The following is an 18848-nucleotide window of genomic DNA, read 5'->3' as shown; positions in this document are numbered from 1 at the left end:
TGTGCAGTGGGTTTATCAGACAACAACTTCCTCCTCAAACATTACAGTACAATGATAATACTGAAAGTAGAAGAAAAAATAAAATGTCTGCCACTTCTCCTCCTCTTGCTCCCGCTCTCTCTGACTCTCTCTGTAGTATTTCCCTCTTCGATTTGAAAATGACCCCCAACTAACCATTTCCACTTCTCTCCATTCACCTATCTTCCATGATAAATATTTTAGGAACACACAGCCGGCATAGAGTGTAACAGTAGTAATGATTTATGAAAGTAACCATCTTATGTTTTGGTAGTTTTTATGACTTTGCACTTTTATTTTAACTTGAATTTCAACTTCAGTTTTGTTAGGTTATTTTTGTAAAAGAAAAAAAATGTAACTTTAAACTTACAACCTTAAACAACACATCTCTAAGGAGTAGCATTGGATAATTGAATTATTCCAACCCAATCACACCAGACTAACATCTGGCAACATTGTTAATATTGTGAGATTGCCTTGGCTGCACAAGTTGTTGTAGACTTAAATAAAAACTCTGAAATCAATGTATTTCTTTGATAAATGAGAAAAATGCTAACTGCTCCCAAGTGCTACTACAGCTTCAGTCTGATTTCTGAATTATGATTGATGATGAGGCTGATAAAGCTATAGATTTCAGTCAATTATTAAGAAGGAATTTCAAAACAACCTTCCAGTGAAAATACTTTTTATTTAAAGTCAAGACATCAAGAAAACAAGAAAGATATTTTTGATTAGAGTGATCTTTAAAGTAAAGTCAAAGCTGAGGATAAAAAAAGATCATGTATCAATTAAATAACTTTGCAGACATAAACTAAATCCCAGCAGAAGCATATTGATTCAGTCTGTGGAAAATTCAGCATCAGATATCAGGACAGCAGAAAGAATATACCGCAGTAAGACTGAACAATAATTTCACTGAGATGCTGTTAGCCCGTAAACTACATCTTACAAACCCTCACAGACTCATAATTTAGACGACGGGCTCTAGAGGGAAATATTTAGAGTTTGATGCAACATGTCTCATGTCTCAGAGTAGTAGCAGAGGTACAAATGGATATATTCACACTATCCAGCACAGGTATGTTCGCACAGCTTACTATAGTGTAAGTCATTTTTACAATCAAGCAGTTACTGAAGTAATGTACCTATCCTGATACTCTTATATCATCTTGTTTCAGAGAGAAAAGTGCAGAGTCTGTACTAGAAAACACAGACTGCTCACAGAACTCCAGCTACATTAGGCGATGGGATTTTACTTTGCTGTCAGAGCTACATATGCAAATGTGACAGCAATGTACCAACTGGTCATGAAGAGCAGTGGGAGAGCTCTACGCATTAGTCATCCCCGCAGAATGAACCACACTGACAGAACCACTAATTAATGGTTAAAAAAAGATTCAAGAGTGATTTCCATCCAGCTCTCCTCCACCTAATCAGTTTATAATAGCGTTTTCGTCCTCCAGGATGATAATGTCTTCTCTCGGATGTCTGCTTGCTCTGTCATTAAGCCCTTGTAGGAGTTGAAGTGGATTTGTCTGTAGATGTTTTGTAGAAATTGCGCTTTTACTGTCAGGACCAGAAGTAAATAAAACAAAAAAAGGGTGTGATTTTAAAAAAAAAAAAAAAGTTGATCAACATACACATCTACTCATCACACGGAGGTAGCTTGTGTCTGACACTAAAGTGAATATAGAGTTGCTAAGACATCAGTGGTTCATGCATTCAGCTTCTGTGTGTGTCCACTAGGGGTGTGCCCGGATAAAAATACGTTATTTGGCAAAGCATGGTGGGTTTTTTTTACAAATATTTGTTTCATACAAATATTTTTAAAAAAATTTGATTTTGGGAAGAAAAATACCAGTGCTCAGGTCGGTTACATCAGTATCTCAGTCTCTCCCTTCTGCTCCGCTGTTCCATCTATCAGCAGGTCTCAACTAGGGGAGTCACATCCACCTGCTACATGATGCACATTTCCTAATTTGGACATAACTCCCAGAGTTGGGGTTGTTCCCCAGAGATAAAGCTGAGCTACTGACACAAGTGAAGTGCTCCCAAGGGACTCTCCATAACCTGCTGTTCCCCTTCTCCTTTACACAAAGTTAGGTTGTAAAAAATATGCAATAAATGATGCAAAGCAATAATCACATTTGAAGTTCTTCCTTACACATTACATGGTGTGCTGTCTCTGTGTTATGGGTGTATAAATAGGTTGAGGTCTGTCTGCAATGAGGCGATGAGTAAAGTCTTAGCTCAGTAGTCAACACAGTCATCTATAATCTGGGAGACTCCATTTCGAGACCCGGTGTGGGGACCTCCTTCATGAGATTATTCATGAACACCTATTGTAACACTTTCATTTTCTAAAATTAAAAGTGTAATAAAAAACAAAAAACAGGATTTTTAAGCCTCTTCCCACTTTTATTCAATTACAAATACAAAAAATTTTGCACCTCAACAAATACAGATACAAATACAAATACTGGGCACTCTGCACATCCCTAGTGTGCACAGGTGTTACTGAGAGCCAGCATGTACAATACCAGGACCCTGAAACTGAAGCAGCTAAATGGAATTCAGCCAACATTCATTTCATTAATTACACCTGTGCTTTTCCTACAATCATATGTCAAACTATCTTCTGTGAAAAAGGCCTCGGCCTCATGCAAGAACCACTCGTACGAACACATTTGTTGACAAGTGGCACGTACAAGTAATTTAAAATAACTTGTCCAATTTTCTCGCACTTTCAATTTCTCTTATGTACAAATGAAATTGCGTGTTAATTACATACTGGACCATGATTGGCTCTCAACTAATTGTGATGTCACAAATCCTGCTCATTAAATAAAGTAAATAGCTAAAATAATTTTAGTGTGAAATTGATGTTCTGTTCAGCAAAAAAATATATAAATAATAATGGTAATAATAATAAAAACACAAAGTGCTTAACGTACACAGAATCACAACATTTACCATAAACAAGGATAAATAGGGATAAATACAAGGATAAAATGTGATAAAGTTAAATTACAGTCCTGTCTTATAATTAAATTATAAGACAAAATGAGACAAGATAAACTAATTGCTGGGTAACAACACATTAGATGACAGCAGTGTTAACAAGATTGTTCTTTTTAACAACAGTAGTTGCTAGGAGAATTCTCTCTATAACAGCTACTCTTGCATCTTTATGCAAGCTGCTGTTGGACAGGACAATGTGACATCACCTATAATATTCTTTCATCCATTTTTGTGACTGTCACATCCCCTTGACCACCTCCCATCTAACTGTGAAGACCCTCTGGCAGTAAAGAAACACCACCTCCGCCATGTCTCGCTCATCACTGTGTGAGTGTCTTTGCTCGCAAATAAGCCAATAGCTTGCTCGTTTGCAAACATTGTGTAAATAAGCAGCCTACAACATTCTCCAACAATTTATGTGACTTTGTGCCAAGCAGCTAAAAAACATGCAAAAACAACCCCAAAACGACAATAAAGATCTTCTTTTCAGCTGACATTTATCCACAGCGGGTACTGAACTTCCTGATCCACCACTGCATCACTTTTTCTGTGTCAGTTTTTCGGCGAATAGCTGCGGAGCCTCCGGGTGAATTTAGACCTTTTTCAAGTTTTGACCCTTCTGTTTTTAATGTTACTTGGAAATGAGTTGCATCGTGTTCAGTGGGTCTTCGCAGTTAGTCATAGGCTTCTTTGCTAGCAAGACGTTTTTTAGAATCCGACTTCATGTCAAACCATTTCCCTCTTTTTCTATCACATTACTGCACTGCTCTGGTGACATCGTTTGAAGCTATATTAGCACTACTGACACTGCTGAATTTGTTCTATTTTTATCTACTGATTTCTGACTGCAGGACTTCAAGCTGTGGGAATCTTTTTACTCTTCGGTAACATTTTTGTGAATGAAACGAACCCACTCAAACTCAAAGCTTTACACATATCATTTATGCTAATGGCACTTCCTCATGAACATTGAACAAGTTGAAATGAGCAATTTAAAGTTTGTGCAGTGGAGAGAGTTTGCTGAATATGACTTGGGACTAATACGAGCAAGCTTCATGGAGTAAGAGAGGTTTAGGATAAGAATGTGAAAATGTTCTTGCATGAGGCCAATGAATTTCATAGGGGTAATTCACAAAGACGTAATAAAATTTGAGTTTGTAAATTTATGCTACACTATCCCCAGAAACTCATCAAAATCCAACAGTTGCTTTTCTCATCATCTTGAAATTGTTTTATTAATCAAAATGGCGCCATATGAGGAGGGTGATGTGCCGGGAGCTCACTAAGAACAGCAATCAAACAGGCGAAGAGGGAGTACAGACAACAGATGGATTCCAAGCTCGCCTCCAACAACCTGAGGCACTTATGGCAGGGACTCCAAACTATTCCGGACTTCAAAGAACAAAAACAACATATCACAAACACAGCACCCACCTTTCTCTCAGACAAATTTCCTTTTACGCCAGGTTTGACCCCTCTGTTATAGCGCTTGTCATGTCCTCCCCTCCCCCGCCTCTGCTGATGACTAGAGCTCCCCCCTACCAATGCTGCTGCATACCTGCACTGCCCCTCCCCCCGCCTCCACTGAAAACCTGAGCTGCCAACCACCCCCACGCCCCTCCTCCATTACCACTGCAGACCAGGACTACACCCTCTCCATCACTGAGGCTGATGTTCGCTGGCCGTTCATGCAGATCAACCCATGCAAGGTGGTCTGCCCGGAGGGCATCCTTGGCCGTATCCTGAAGGTCTGGGCCCATCAGCTGGCAGGGCTATTCAGGGAGATATTTAACCTGTACCTCTCCCTCCAGACTGTCCCCACCTACTTTAAATCCACCACCATCATTCCCATTCTCAAACGACAGAAAGTGGCCAGTCTCAGTGACTGGTACCTCATAGCCCTCACCCCCAAGTGTTTTAGAGGCTTGTAAAATCCCTCATCTGCCTCATGCCCCCTCCTCACCCTCGACCCTGCAAGTTGCATACTGCCCAAACAGAGCCACAGAGGACACTGTCGCACTGCCGTCTCCCACCTGGGAGGGAGGGACACCTATGTGAGGATGACTGGACTACAGCCCAGCGTTTAACACCATAGTGCCCTCCAGGCACGTCAGTAAATTCAAGGATATGGGCCCAAGCACAGCACTGTAATTGGATCTTGGACTTTGACAGACCACCTCCAGGTGGTGAGAATGGACAACTGTACCTCTTCATTACTGACCCTCAGCATGGGAGCAACACAGGGCTGTTGTTCTCAGCTTAGCTCCCTCCTGTATTCCCTCTACACCCACAAATGCGCAGTAACAAAGGCTTCAAACACCATTGTGAAGTTTACAGATGACACAGTTGTGGGGCTGATCTCTGGCTTCAACAAGAAGGCCTACAGGGAGGACATGACCACGCTGGAACAGTTATGTCAGGACAACCACCTCTCCCTGAACATCTCCAAGACCAAGGAGGCCATTGTGAATAACAGGTGAGAGAGTGAGTTTGGAGAGGGAGGGGGCAGGGCCGCTGTGCCATCACCATCAATGGCACAGCGGTGGAGAGGGTGGACAATTTCAAATACTTGGAGGGTAAACATCCACAAGGACCTGACATGGGCTAGCCATACCACCACTGTTGTTAAAAAGGCCCAACAGCATCTGCACAGCCTCAGGAGCCTAAAGAAATTCGGGCCGAGGCCCCAAATCCTCAGGGACCTCTACCAGGGCACTATAAAGAGCCTTCTAACAGGCTGCTTCACCACCTGGTACCGCAGCTGCACCAGTATGGACCGCAAGGCATGTGCCCAGTACATCAACAGGTGTGAGCTGCCCAGCCTGCAGGAGCTGTACACCCAGTGGTGTCTCAGGAAGTCCCTCTCAAATCACGCACCAGCACACTGAGGAACAGTTTTTTCCCTCAGGCTATAAGACTACTAAATAAATAACACACAGACACAGACACACACACACAAAGTGCAATCTAACCTGCAGTATTCTGACTGATGATTGTATATGCAACCTTGTTGTGCCTTGATTCTGTTACAGTATAGAGAATATAGCTATATAAATGTATTTATATATAAATATATATTTACTGTTTTTCTGTAATGGCGCCTCTCAGCATATTTCACACGATTGTACTTGTATAAAGGGACTGACAATAAATTCTGAATCTTGAATCTATTACGGAATAGATTAATAAGGCCTTTGAAAAATATGTCTAAACTGACAACACACCATTTCTGTCCCTGTATAAGACTGAGGTGGGAGGACAAACCTGTGTCATCTCTTACATAAGAAAATGAATCTTGTTACACAGCTGATGAATGAAATGTAGACTTGATAACATCCCAAAGCAAAATTCTTGTTTCCTGCTTGTTAGCTTAATCCTTGAATTATTCTGGCCGAGCGTTAATTTATAATATATATAAATATATATATATATGTTAAAGATTAAAGGAGCATGTCTGATTTTTTTTTTCAAAGTTTAAAGACTTTGCCCATAGGTCAGGAGAAGTGTAACCCATAATTGGCAAATAAATGGGAAATATGTAAATTGCAGAGGATTTAGAGTGGCATGTCTTTTGGGGACAGGACGTATTTTCTTTTTATGTAGGCTATCAGTGTACCTGGACTAAAATAAATGTCACATTGAAATATCTGTATGAGCCTTGCATATACAGTAGATATATAATTATAGTATGCACAGATAGACCATTTGCTTGATATGCTTGATAACTTTTGTGTTTAAGCTGATATATTCTCAGATAGTGAAAAGAATGGATTGAGAAAGCAGCTGTTGTTGGGGTGATGCTCAGTTCATTCATACCTTTGCTATGGAAATGAAGTCACCGCAACACTTGATATTTGTTTTCCCGGCCTCATTTTTTTAAAAAAAGGTGTCGGAGCAGTAACTTGTTTATCACAATAGCAATTCAATTGAGTGTTTGTCATAGACCGCTGCACTGACACTGGTTATTTGAATAAACAAAAATAAATCATCCCCCCCTCTCTTGCACGGAGTGAATGCAATAATCATGCACGGTAAGTGAAAGGCTCATCTCAGTCCATGAAAAACCACTCATAAAATAATTTTAGTCCGGTTTAAACATCTTTTTCTGTCTGATTTCTTATTGATTGCTGGTTTTGGTGGATCCATGCGGTTTACGAAGACAAATGTTGCCCAGTGACTGTCTGATTGTCCTAAACAACAACATATTTTTCTTTTTGAAAGGTGAACAAGATTATGATGTATGTGATCACTGTCTTACATCAATCCAGCACATGCATTATACTGTAAGTAATCCCAATAATCAATGCTGTTAGAAACACGGTGTGAAATCAGCACCCAATCATGTTTGTACCTGCTATGAACTGCTGTAAAAAAGGTTCATTTGACTTTAGGTTTTGTATTTATGAACACTTTACTTCAACATTCTCTATTTAGCATATATAATCAATAAAACTCTAACTAAAACAGTAATAGATGGTTTATAACACACTATAATATACTTGTATATAAGTGTTACATAATGTATTTGTTAATTATAACCTCTCAGTTTGCTCAGTTGTCCTGGAGAGTGAAGAAGTATTTATAAATAAAGTAATACTTCATTAAGAGACATTATAAATGAGAACTTCAACTGTGTTACATTATATTGTCATGCCTTTAAGTTGCAATACACGACATTCAGCCACTAGATGTCAAACTATAGCACCAACATCTCAGATCGAAACAAACATGTGTGTCATTTACTCAATAAAGTTGGGAAAAAAAAGAAAGCCGACAGCTCACGAAACTCAGATCAAACTGTCAAACTAGGCAGTGCTGATCAAATATGGATCAAGATTCTGTTAGTGCATTGCCTATTTCTCACCTCAAATGCTTTCATATTTAATAAAACATATTTTAGTGTACTATTTAGCTGTAATTTGAGAATGTTTGTGACCCAGCCGCCATCTTGGAAATGGACGTGGAGGACACGGAAGGACTCACATGCACGGTCACATGCACTAACATGCACGCACGGCTGGTGTAGCTACCGAAACAAAGAACAGAGAAGCTTGGATAACAAAATACACAGAGGGAGTGTGACTTCATTCACTGCTCAGGTTGCCATTACTCCATTATATCTTTACATAGCAAATACTAGTTTGTTGGCTCAATTCATTCATTAATTCATTTATTGCATCTTTAAAAAGGTATGATAGTTAATAAAAACATAAGTAAAACAAAAATTGTCCTTATACCTGCGTACAACTTAATTATAGTGTGTTTTAGAGCATTTATTTTAACACTTTTTCCAATGCTAAATATACGGCCTCATAGTTTGTTGCTCTTGATTTGTAGTTTTTGGATTTTAAAAAAGACCAGTGAAATAAATAATACATTTTTGAAGTTCTAATTTTGTCTCCCTGTGTTAAGTTATCTTTTGTTGTATGACAAGTTAATGTCAAAAGATAAATCATTCGGTACTTTTATTTTAAAACTTCTCTCTTTTCTCTGTCTACATTTCCAAAGAACATGTCTGAGATGTAATTTATGCATTTCACCCTTGTTCTCTTTCTGGTCTATCAAAGCAGGTGAAGGAGGTCTGAGTGGAGGCCAACAGCATGGCATTTATTTTGTCTGTTAACAAAAACGCAAAGAAATGGGGGATTGCAAAGCATCTAAAAATAACTTCAAGCCAAAATTGATGATCATTCAAAAATAGGACAAAGAGCTACAATATGAAATGCAAAGAAATGTAATTTGCATTGAAAATTTTGTTTATCAGACTTTCTTGTGACTTGCACCTTTGAGCTTCGTCTTTAATTGGACAAATGTTCTTGGGACAGTTACTTCATGTGGTGTGGCTCTGCTGCTCTTTCTATTGGTCAGATAAACTGCCAGTCATATCAAGCCAGAAACCAACCACAGGAGCAGAAGTAACCACAGAATTCTGCTATTAGCATTGTTGCCATCATTTGCCACAAAATACATTTTGCAGTGCCTACAGTAATGTTACATCATTAGAATGGGTTTAATCTCACCTACAATGAAGAATAAATAAAAAGCTTATCAAAAAAAACTTAATCAATCCAATAAAAATGACATAGCTCACCTTGTCAAGAAATCCAGGAATTTTGGATGAATATACCTGCTAACTAAACACACCTTGAAATGGAAACAGAAATGTGAAATGGAAAAATCCATCAAACCTTCAGGATATTTGGCTAAATGTTAACCAGTAGACATGGCAGTTCAGTGAGGACCGAATGAAAATCACAGTCTCTTTACCAAGGTGCTTGGAGGTGGTAGACTTTTTGGCAAGCAGACATGAGGCATGTGGTATGAGCAAATCAGGTAGTGCCACAAGACGTTTAAGAATGTGATGAGTCAACAATCATTACAGTGTGCAATTCAGAGAGGGATTTCATGAGCTGCCATACATACATCAGCTCCATTTATCTTTGTGTTTCCCTCTCAGAGAAAGAGACAGACTGAGCAGCTGAGGGCTTCAGTCAGAGGCCATGCAGACTCCAAGACAGCACTGCCTGATCTGCCTGCAGTCACAGCGGACCCCTCCTCTGGCCCTGCATGCTGAGCAGCCACCAGGCGACCTCTGACCCCTGGCTAGTCACAGGGTTTTGATCCTACCATCAGCCAGCGGCAGCACAGCTGTAGCAGCAGAGGGAGGCCTCCTCAGGCCCCAATTAGGCTCCCAAGTCCCAGCCGGCCCGCCATGGCAGCCCTCCTCCAGGGAGCTGGAGCCTGACACTGATGTGGCTGTACAGCAGCTGAAGGGGAGGGCAGCGGGAGGTGCTACCTTTGAGGCAATGCCAATAAGTGGTTTAAAAATGTATGGCACCCTTGTCAAACTTTCTTCATTTCACGGTGCCATAGCAACCGACTTGGGCTTGTGGTGTGGCTAGCGGGAGGAAAAAGGAGGGTCACATTTGTTCTCCCTGTCTTACTTACACACATGCGTGCACACACACAATTTCCAATTCAGTGGCTCTATTGGCAGGGAGATGATGTTGGTGAGACAATGATGCCCAAGATTTCGACAAAATGGCATGACTAAAAGAACAGAAGTTTGTGGATTTAGATGAAGTTTGTTATTTAGAGATAAAAACAAAAACAGTACTGTGATTTATAATCAATGCTAAATTTCCCTCCTGGGAATCAAAGTTTTATCTTATTTAATCTTAAAATAACTTCTCTTTCTATTATGTTACAGAACAGAAAAGTTGGGGCTCAGTACGCACTATACCTCGGTTTGGGGGTCACAGTTTTGTATGCATTCAGTACAGCAGGGAAAACAAAATGCAGAAAATAACATTTTTGTCATTTATTTTGAAATATATAATGGTGGCTTATTGACCATAGTTTATGCTGTCAAAAATAATGCACTCAAGTGTAATGAGCTGTGGTCGGGGATCAGGGCGCTGTGGCCGGGGAGCAACTGGCTGTGGCTGGGGAGAAACGCACTGTGGTCTTGTTGTGAAATGTGCTTATTACAACCTTTGGACTACCAACAGGAAAAACAAAAGGGGTAAGCTATGTTTTGCTATCGGTCTGGAGCTTGTTTTCTGCTCCTTTGTTGAGGAAATAATATTGTATTAGCTGTATGTGTGCTCGAGAGCGGGCGACTTATCATTGCGGGGGTCTTTTGTTGTGAAACGTATAGTGGTTGATGGAGGCAGCTAGCTGCTTCATTAGCTGGAAAGCTAACATCTTCAGGGTGTTAGTCGGATAGCACTGTTTTGTTGTGTTGCTGTGTCATTATGCTGGTCGTTTGTTGACAGTGGGAGAGAAGCAAAAAAAGGCGGAACTCAACTGCAAGGGCAGTGCAGCACCTAAACATTGCACAGCGTGCACACACTAGATTATCTTGTAGTTCATCTGCACAAAAGGCAGCGGTTGCAAGCATGTTTTTGATTTAATGAGTAAATACTTACCTTTGAGAGATGAACATGAAGTATATTTTGAACTTTCTATGCTGTCACTCAGAGACTGATGTTAGCAGAGCAGAGCAGTGAACTACAGCAATAACAAAGGAGACCAGCTAACCAACACACACCGCAGCGTTAAACATCTTAAACCAACTCTGAGGTGAAGAAAATAACTCAGTGCTCAGTCTGTTTCACCTCAAAAACCCTGTGCCTGCTCAGCGTCTTGGACAGTGATGTCTTTCCCTGGAGCTGTTCACAAAGAAAGCACATAACTCATTAAATATCCACATGAGTACAGATTAAACAAACTAGATATATCATGTTAATTTGTAAGATTTAGAGGTGCTGGTTAGTGGATATTTGAACTTTGGAGAGGGCCAGAATAGCTGTTTCCCCCAGCTTCAGAGTTATATTGATGGCATCTAACCTTTTCCAAAATGTTAAAGGAGAGTTATTATACTTTTCCTTATTTATATTTATTTGTATATACTTAGACCCCCCCCCCCCCCACCCCCCCACTGTGGTCCAGGCGCATTCCACACATGGCAGCATCTGCAGCCTTATTCAGTGGGGTGAGTGTCCAGGACATATGCATGGCAGCATCTTGGTCTACATCTTGTCTGTTCATAAAGTTCTATCTCTTGGACATGATGGGCTGAAATGAGGTGTGTAGGGTCTCTGTTGTTTAACCTGTGACCCCTGCGAGAATAGGCTATTGTTTCACCCAGTTCATGTTCATGTTACTGGGCGGGGTTGGACTCCCTATGTTCTGCTTAAGTGGCTGGCATTATAAAGTAGTATGAGGGCCGTGGATGCCAATTTGAGAGGTGAAGATGGTCTTGGTTTTTCGGTCATCTGCCGTCGTCTCGTCGAACTCTTTGTTGAGTTTGAACTTGATCTCTGCAGTCTTGAAAGTACTCTGAGACTTCATGGAAATGTTGTGGCAGGGCTCCGCCTACTGTACCCATGGAGTCCAGTAGAGGGCGTAACCTATGTTAGATAGAATGAAGGTTATGATATTGTAACCTTAGTACTACAAGCACAGGCGCAGCCCTCTACCTATGGAGCCTGCCACTCCCACACCGTCCACTGAAGTGGTTTTGGGATGGGAACTGTAGCGAGACGTTGTCTTTTATACTATGTGGGACACACAGAATTGGTAGGTGCATGCATGTGATTGGAGGAGAGTATTATCCATAGAATCCAGTAGAGGTCTTTGCCTGTGCTTATAGAACTAGGGTTACAATATCGTAGCCTTCATTTTTATCTTCATGATTGGAAACATTGCGAGACTACTCTGTACCAGGCAAGATGCAAGACACGGAGTGGATCGGAGCGGTGACACCATGGAACTATTTAATAAATAACTTCTCATTGATAAATCCCTCCTCATACATGACCACATCTTGGACAGGGGGCTTTCATGTGCCTAACTGAAACATGGCATAAACCAGGAGAGTACTCTGTGCTTAATTAGGCCTGCCCTCCATACTATAGCCAGGACAGATTTAGTGATTTGGGGGCTCCAGGCAAACTCTCTCTTGCTTTAATTTCACCCTTTCACTAACCAGTAATGTCTCAAAACTTCTGTCTTTAGTACAACTATTATCACACAGAGCTTTTAATTCTAACCATTTTATATAAGGCTGGATAGTTTAATCAATTCTAATGCACCGTATTTTATTTGTTCTATTTTGTGAGTAAAATCCGAATCTGCAACTGTCAGGTAGGTGAGTGGAGCAGGTGGACCCAAACACAAGAGACAGCAGGCAGGCAGGATACAATGCAGAATATTTATTGAATATAAAGTCATTGGGAACAGGAACCTGGAACAAAGACCATAAATGCAGGAACACTGAAGATACTTGGTCTCTCTAGAAACACAAGACATAAACGCAGACAACTAGACAAAGAATGAACAGAAGACCAGGGCTAAAAAGTAACTGAACTAACAAGGAGATGAGGTGCAGGAGTGAACAGACAGGGAGCTGATTGGCTGGGGAAACACAGGGACCAGGGCAGGGCTGATGAGGATAACACAGGGCAGGTGTGGGGAAAACAGAGCAGGGCAGGGCTAATGAGTCCAAATGCAGGGCAGGTGTGGAGGAGTACATGAACACACAAGGGAAACACAGAGCAACAGAAAACCAAAACCCATAAAATACAAAGTGTCAACGCAACCTACACTAACCCATCCAAGAATACCCACGAACACAAACCCAAGTACACAACACAACAAGCAAAACATATGACTAGAAAGACTCAACAGAAGTGCAATACAGGAAACCCCAAAGAATACAAAAGAGTCCAAAAACACATGAAAGTCCATTCAGAATGTGACAGCAACGTAACTAGTAACATTTATCTGTCAGGTAAATGTAGCAGTACAATGTTTTCCTCTGAAGTAGAAGTAGAAGTAAACAGTTGCATATTTTTTAAGTGCTAAGTTATTTTGGGATACAATGAGTTAGATAGCTGCCAAGTCTCACGCTTTGACCGTGAGACTCAGATTGACACAGATCTCACAATCTTATGCCACAAATGCCTTTTCTCACGCTAACTGTTTTAAGTGAAGGAACAGCAGTTTTTTTCCCAAGTTCAGATGACTGAGGGGCAAAGAGCATAACAAGGTTGAGGCAGCACTTTTCATGGTTTGTCCATGAACACAGCAATCATCATTTGTTTGAACCAAAAGCATGCAACAACAAATGATTACGATGTGTGTTCCGGTGGAGTATATGTGCAAAAAATATGTGCAATATCAATTTACCATGAATAATGCTCATTTTTACAATAACAGCAACATAATTCAATATTTTTCATATCTAAACATCATAATAAATTTATAGCTGTTGGGGCCCTTTTAGTTGGGGGCCCCAGGTAATTGCCTACCTTACCTTATGGTAAAGTCCACCCCTGATGTAACCCTATATGACCAAAGAAACAAAAGACATGCAGTGTGACTTTTGTACCAGTGAGCAATGAATGAATGAATGAAGTAAATGAATGAATGAATAAAGCTGATCACACCCCCAGTCTCTCTAGAGCCAGTGTTTGGTTTGCCCATTCTGGGCTACTGTAGAAACATGGTGAGCAAAATGGAAGCCTCTGTGGAAGAGGACCCGCTCGCTATGTAGATATCATGGATGTATTATAAGAGCTGGATACTGGACCGAAAATGGCACCTATTCAGTCCAATAAGAATTCCTCTCCTGGGGCATACACCTGGTACATACTTGTCAGCTTCAGGACCACCTTAAACATAACAGTGTATTTGAAAAATTCAGTCAGGTTTTTGTTCAGCACACAGCAATGAAACAGCTCTGCTCATGGTCATGAATGACCTGCTGATGACAGCTGATGCAGAGTCCCCTTCTCCTTTGATTCATCTTGACCTGAACGCTGCATTTGACATTGTGGATCACACTATCCTATTAGGGTGCCTCCGCAACACAATTGGACTGTCAGACTCTGCACTCAAGTGGTTTCAGTCCTACTTTTCCTGTAGGACTGGGTATGTCTCCCTGGGAGGATGCAGGTCTAGATCATGACATGGGATGTCTTTTCATTGCTATGCTGATGATACCCAACTGTACATCAAAACTGCCCCAAGCCCTTCTGCAGCGATGTCACACCTCAGCACCTGCCTTAAGGAGATAAAGGCCTAGAGGAGCACAAATTTCCTCCAGATAAACAGCAGTAAAACTGAAGCTCTCCTTATTGGCACTGCATACTAGATTCAGTCATTTCCCATACCTCATCTCACCTTTGACAGCCTGGACATCCCCCTTTCCTCCTCAGACTCTAATCTGGGTGTTCAGTTTGACCCTCAGCTGACTTTTAATGACCATGAGACATCTATGCAAAACCTCTCTCTACCATGTCAAAAACATCTCTAAACTTGGCCCCTCTCTAACCCTATCAGATGCAGTGAAACTTCACCATGCCTTTATCTCCTCAAGACTGGACTACTGCAATGTGCTCTTCCCAGGGATCCCTGGCAGGAGCACCCAGAAGCTCTAGTACATTCAGATCAGCACTGCCAGGATCCTGATGAGAGTGCGAAAACACAAACATATAACACCAATTCTGTTTTAATTGCACTGGCTCCCTGTCTCCTTCAGGATTGACTATAAAGTCCTGCTACTCACATACAAATCCATCAACGGACATGTGCCTCCCTACTTACAGGAACTAATCATACCACAAATCTCCACCCGCATCTTCAGATCTGCCAGTAGCTTGCTCTTTCAGGCCCCCAGTACTAAGCTCTGCACCATGGGGGATCGAGCCTTCTGCTCTGCTACACCACACTTGTGGAACAGCCTTCCTAACCATCTGAGGTTAGCACTGACCCTAGACTCACTGAAAAACACCTAAAAAAGGCCTAAAAACCTTTTTATTCAAGAAGGCTGTTTCACTTTAACTCTTAATGCTATTTTCTTTATGTTGTTTGTTCTATGTTATTAATACTGTAGCACTTTGAGTTTCACTATGAATAAAAGGTGCTAAACAAATTAAATGTATTATTATTATTTTATTATTATTATGTCTGCCGAGGGGCAGCTTCCAAGAGCTGGGCAATCAGAAAGGAGTGGACTCATCTGGGGGGGGGGGGCTTTAAAGAGACAGATGCTAAAATGGCCTGTTTCAGACAGAGGCTGAACTAAGGGGCTGTGCAAAGGGTCCTTAAATAAGGAGTTTGAACTGCAAATCATGCAAAGATATTCCAGTAGAATCTATCTATCTATCTATTTGTCCATCCGTCTGTCTGTCCATACTGTACATGCTGAATTCACACTGATGTTCAGATTATATAATGTAGAAATGTTCACAGCAGTACTTGGCTGACAGCACCTTCCCAACTTATGTTAATGAGTATCTCCCATGTTGAATTGTGGCCAACAGCCTGGCAGTGTGAGGGAGTGAGAATCTGTGCTGTCAATTATCCAATGTGAAAGTAGCCTGGTAGGGACAGCTTGTAGCCTCGCTGCTCATCGACCAAATATAGTCAGTCTAATGCACGCTGCTTTTCCATCAGCCGCTTTAAAATGCTTGCTTAATGCACATCAAATCCTGTAAATGAAGTCTGAGAAGTGCATTATGAAGAACAGTTCTGTCAGAGCAAATTCTGGTTGGATTTAAAGGGGCAACATGTGAGGGTTACCCTGAACTGTAAACACAAAATTAGTCATAATGTGTCCACAAGGAGTTTGGGGGGGGGTTGATCAATACAAAATGACTCAGTAATTGTCTGGCCTGGAGCTGTGGTTTCTGGCTTCTTTCCTAACCCAAACCCCCCACTGTTCACACACAAACACACAACGCAACCCCACCTACTGGCATTTTCAACCACTCAATGACGGAAAGCAGCCAAACGGCATCACAAAACATTTCAGCTCTGAAGGTTAAAAAGTGAAGCTGACACACTGACAAAGCTGCATTGTTATTCCAGCATTTATCATGGCGACATGTTTCCTCTTCACTAGATATTTCTACATTGTGAAAATTGGGCTTGTAAAGGGGTGGGAGGGTCTGTGCCAAACACCTGGTGATGCTTTTGGAATCCCTCCTGCTGACAGAGCTCAAACATTTTGGTTCACTTTCTGGGTTTAACAGAAGGGGGGAATAAATTTGATCTGCTCTAATGCCATTTTCTATACAGTACATTATGTGCATGTGAAGAAGACAAAGCTTTCATTAGGATTGAGAGTACGGTCATGGTAGCCCTATCAAATTCCACCAGACCAGCTGAAGCTATTCAGCCTGGATGCAAACCTCTGTGGAAGGGGTTTCCATGAGTTCAACCCTTGCCAATCATTCCAGCACTTTGTTCATTTGCAATTTTCGTCTTTTTGTCATATTTAATTACATTTGGGATAAGTGAATTGTTTCTCTGGCATTAAAATAATTGCATTTTCAGAAAATCCAAGTTTTGTGTTTGGAGCGGGTCACAAGACACATAAGATCCTCCTCAGCTGGGCAAAACATGGAAGAAAAGAAGAAATGAATGGACGCTGGCCACATACTAACAGAGGAGCTCCGTTTTAGAGGTGAAGGTCATGTTTTCACATTTTCTCACTGGTTTATACATCAGTGTAGGAAGTTTTCCAGTGTACTGGCATCTTGAGAGACATTTTCTTTATCTTAGTTGTCATGTTTTGAAATAAATTCAGTCTGACTATTTTATTGTTAACTTTTAATGACTATTGTTACTGTAATTATTACACCTAGTTGTGAAGATGGTGCCAGTTTAAAGCTATATTTTTCCAAAATTGGCCTTATTTTTCATTTAATTTTGGTGATTTTGGTGGGAAGCCAGTGAAGGATCGTGTCCTTGTTGTTGCGCTAGTGACTCCTAATGTAAGTGAGTCCTAATGTATCCTGTATAGAGGGAGATGGGATTAGGGGGGATGGTGTGGAGCTCAGCACCATTCCACCCTCCCTGTGCATGTTTTTGCTGCCAAGTCAAAAGAAGCAGCAGGTAATTTCATGTGTGTCTATTACATAAATGTTTCTTAAAGCTTCATTCAGACATCACAGAACCAAAACTGGAATAGCCACATATTATTTGCAATATTTGGCATCCGGTGTGCAAAAGGGAGTGGTGTCACTGAACAGTTAAAAAGTTAGTTTGCCACTAAAACCTTAATGACCGTGAAAGTGGCTGCTGGAGAGCCCCTCTTCTCAAAAGTGAATCCCTTAATAAATGTTCTCATAAATTTAATCATTTAGATGGAGAATTCTGCTGGCTATTTCATAATGTGCAGCTATGTCCAAGGATAGAATGACATGATGTTAAGTCATATAATTCCTGTTTGTTTACATGCTGGATGTAAAGCATTTTGCTCATAGTCATAATTTCATCCGTGCTGTTGACCTGAATGAAAACCAAAGTATACTGTAGGGAGGTAGTGCTGTTCTGGTTATTGTTAGTTATTCATTTATGTACCTCTTTCATCCAACACCAAAGGGGGCAAAATCATTTTTATAGATTGATCTGAAAAGAGCAGAATCTCCTTAAAAACATTATATTAGGTAATTTACAGAATTCCATGGTTTATTTTTTTCATTGTGCACATGAGATGATAAGTGATAACTGTATTACACTGCATGTTTTACCTTGCGCTGCTGCAGCCTTTATGTGAATCTGATGAAGCGACTTTTATGTAAAAGTGGTGCTGGCTCATATTCAGGCATTAGACCAGCATGTAACATTTACATAACAAAGGTGAATGTGTGAATTTCAGTTTGTCTACTGATTTGACTAGATGATGACTAACAAGGGGATACTAAAATAACTGCAGAGAATGTTAGGTATTTTATGAAAGGGTTATTTTGGAGAAGATGCAGAAATCATAGAAGCAGGAAACAAGCTTCTTTGAAAATGTAAAATCGTGGACCCTCATACTCATATTGTGATGCCAGTTTGCACAGTGTGGTGATGTGTTGCCTTCTCATTCAGTGATGGATTACTTTTTCCAGTTGTTTTGTATGCTGTTGGGAACAGAATAGGAGTGAATAAGCCTAAGACTTTTGGAAAAGTGAGAAATATTACGCAACCTTCCAGAAACTGAAATCAGGATAGAGTTGTCCTTTAACAAAGACAGTAAAAGCACAAAGGACCCTTGAGTATCATTAGTGGAAGTCATTTGAAGAAGCCCAGTTTTGTTCCCGGTAAAGAATTGCTTGGATAAAGACAAAAAAATGCTAATTTCACCAGCTTTTGTATGAACGTGACCCTGCTGGAACTCCTGGGGAGGATTTCTTGTCTAAGGTACCCCAGAGATGTTTTATTTTTCCCCAAGTGATTTATTAAATGGGGCCAGCTGTATAACAGTGAAGGGCTGTGATTGGGGGGGAGGCCTGGTATCATTTTCCCTC

At 40.8% G+C, this 18848-nt stretch overlaps 1 non-coding gene across 1 annotated transcript; it reads right to left on the bottom strand.

Annotated features, from left to right (window-relative positions):
- Positions 1-13560: 13560 nt before the first annotated feature.
- LOC137199125 (small nucleolar RNA U13) lies at positions 13561-13662 on the bottom strand. The gene has a single exon (XR_010931741.1). It is a non-coding gene; the product is annotated as a small nucleolar RNA U13 (small nucleolar RNA).
- Between the last annotated feature and the right edge of the window lie 5186 nt (positions 13663-18848).

The sequence above is a fragment of the Thunnus thynnus genome, chromosome 15, assembly GCF_963924715.1.
Source record: "Thunnus thynnus chromosome 15, fThuThy2.1, whole genome shotgun sequence".
NCBI lineage: Eukaryota > Metazoa > Chordata > Actinopteri > Scombriformes > Scombridae > Thunnus > Thunnus thynnus.
Note: the sequence above shows the minus strand (reverse complement) of the source record. Positions and strands in the feature narration are given on the sequence as shown.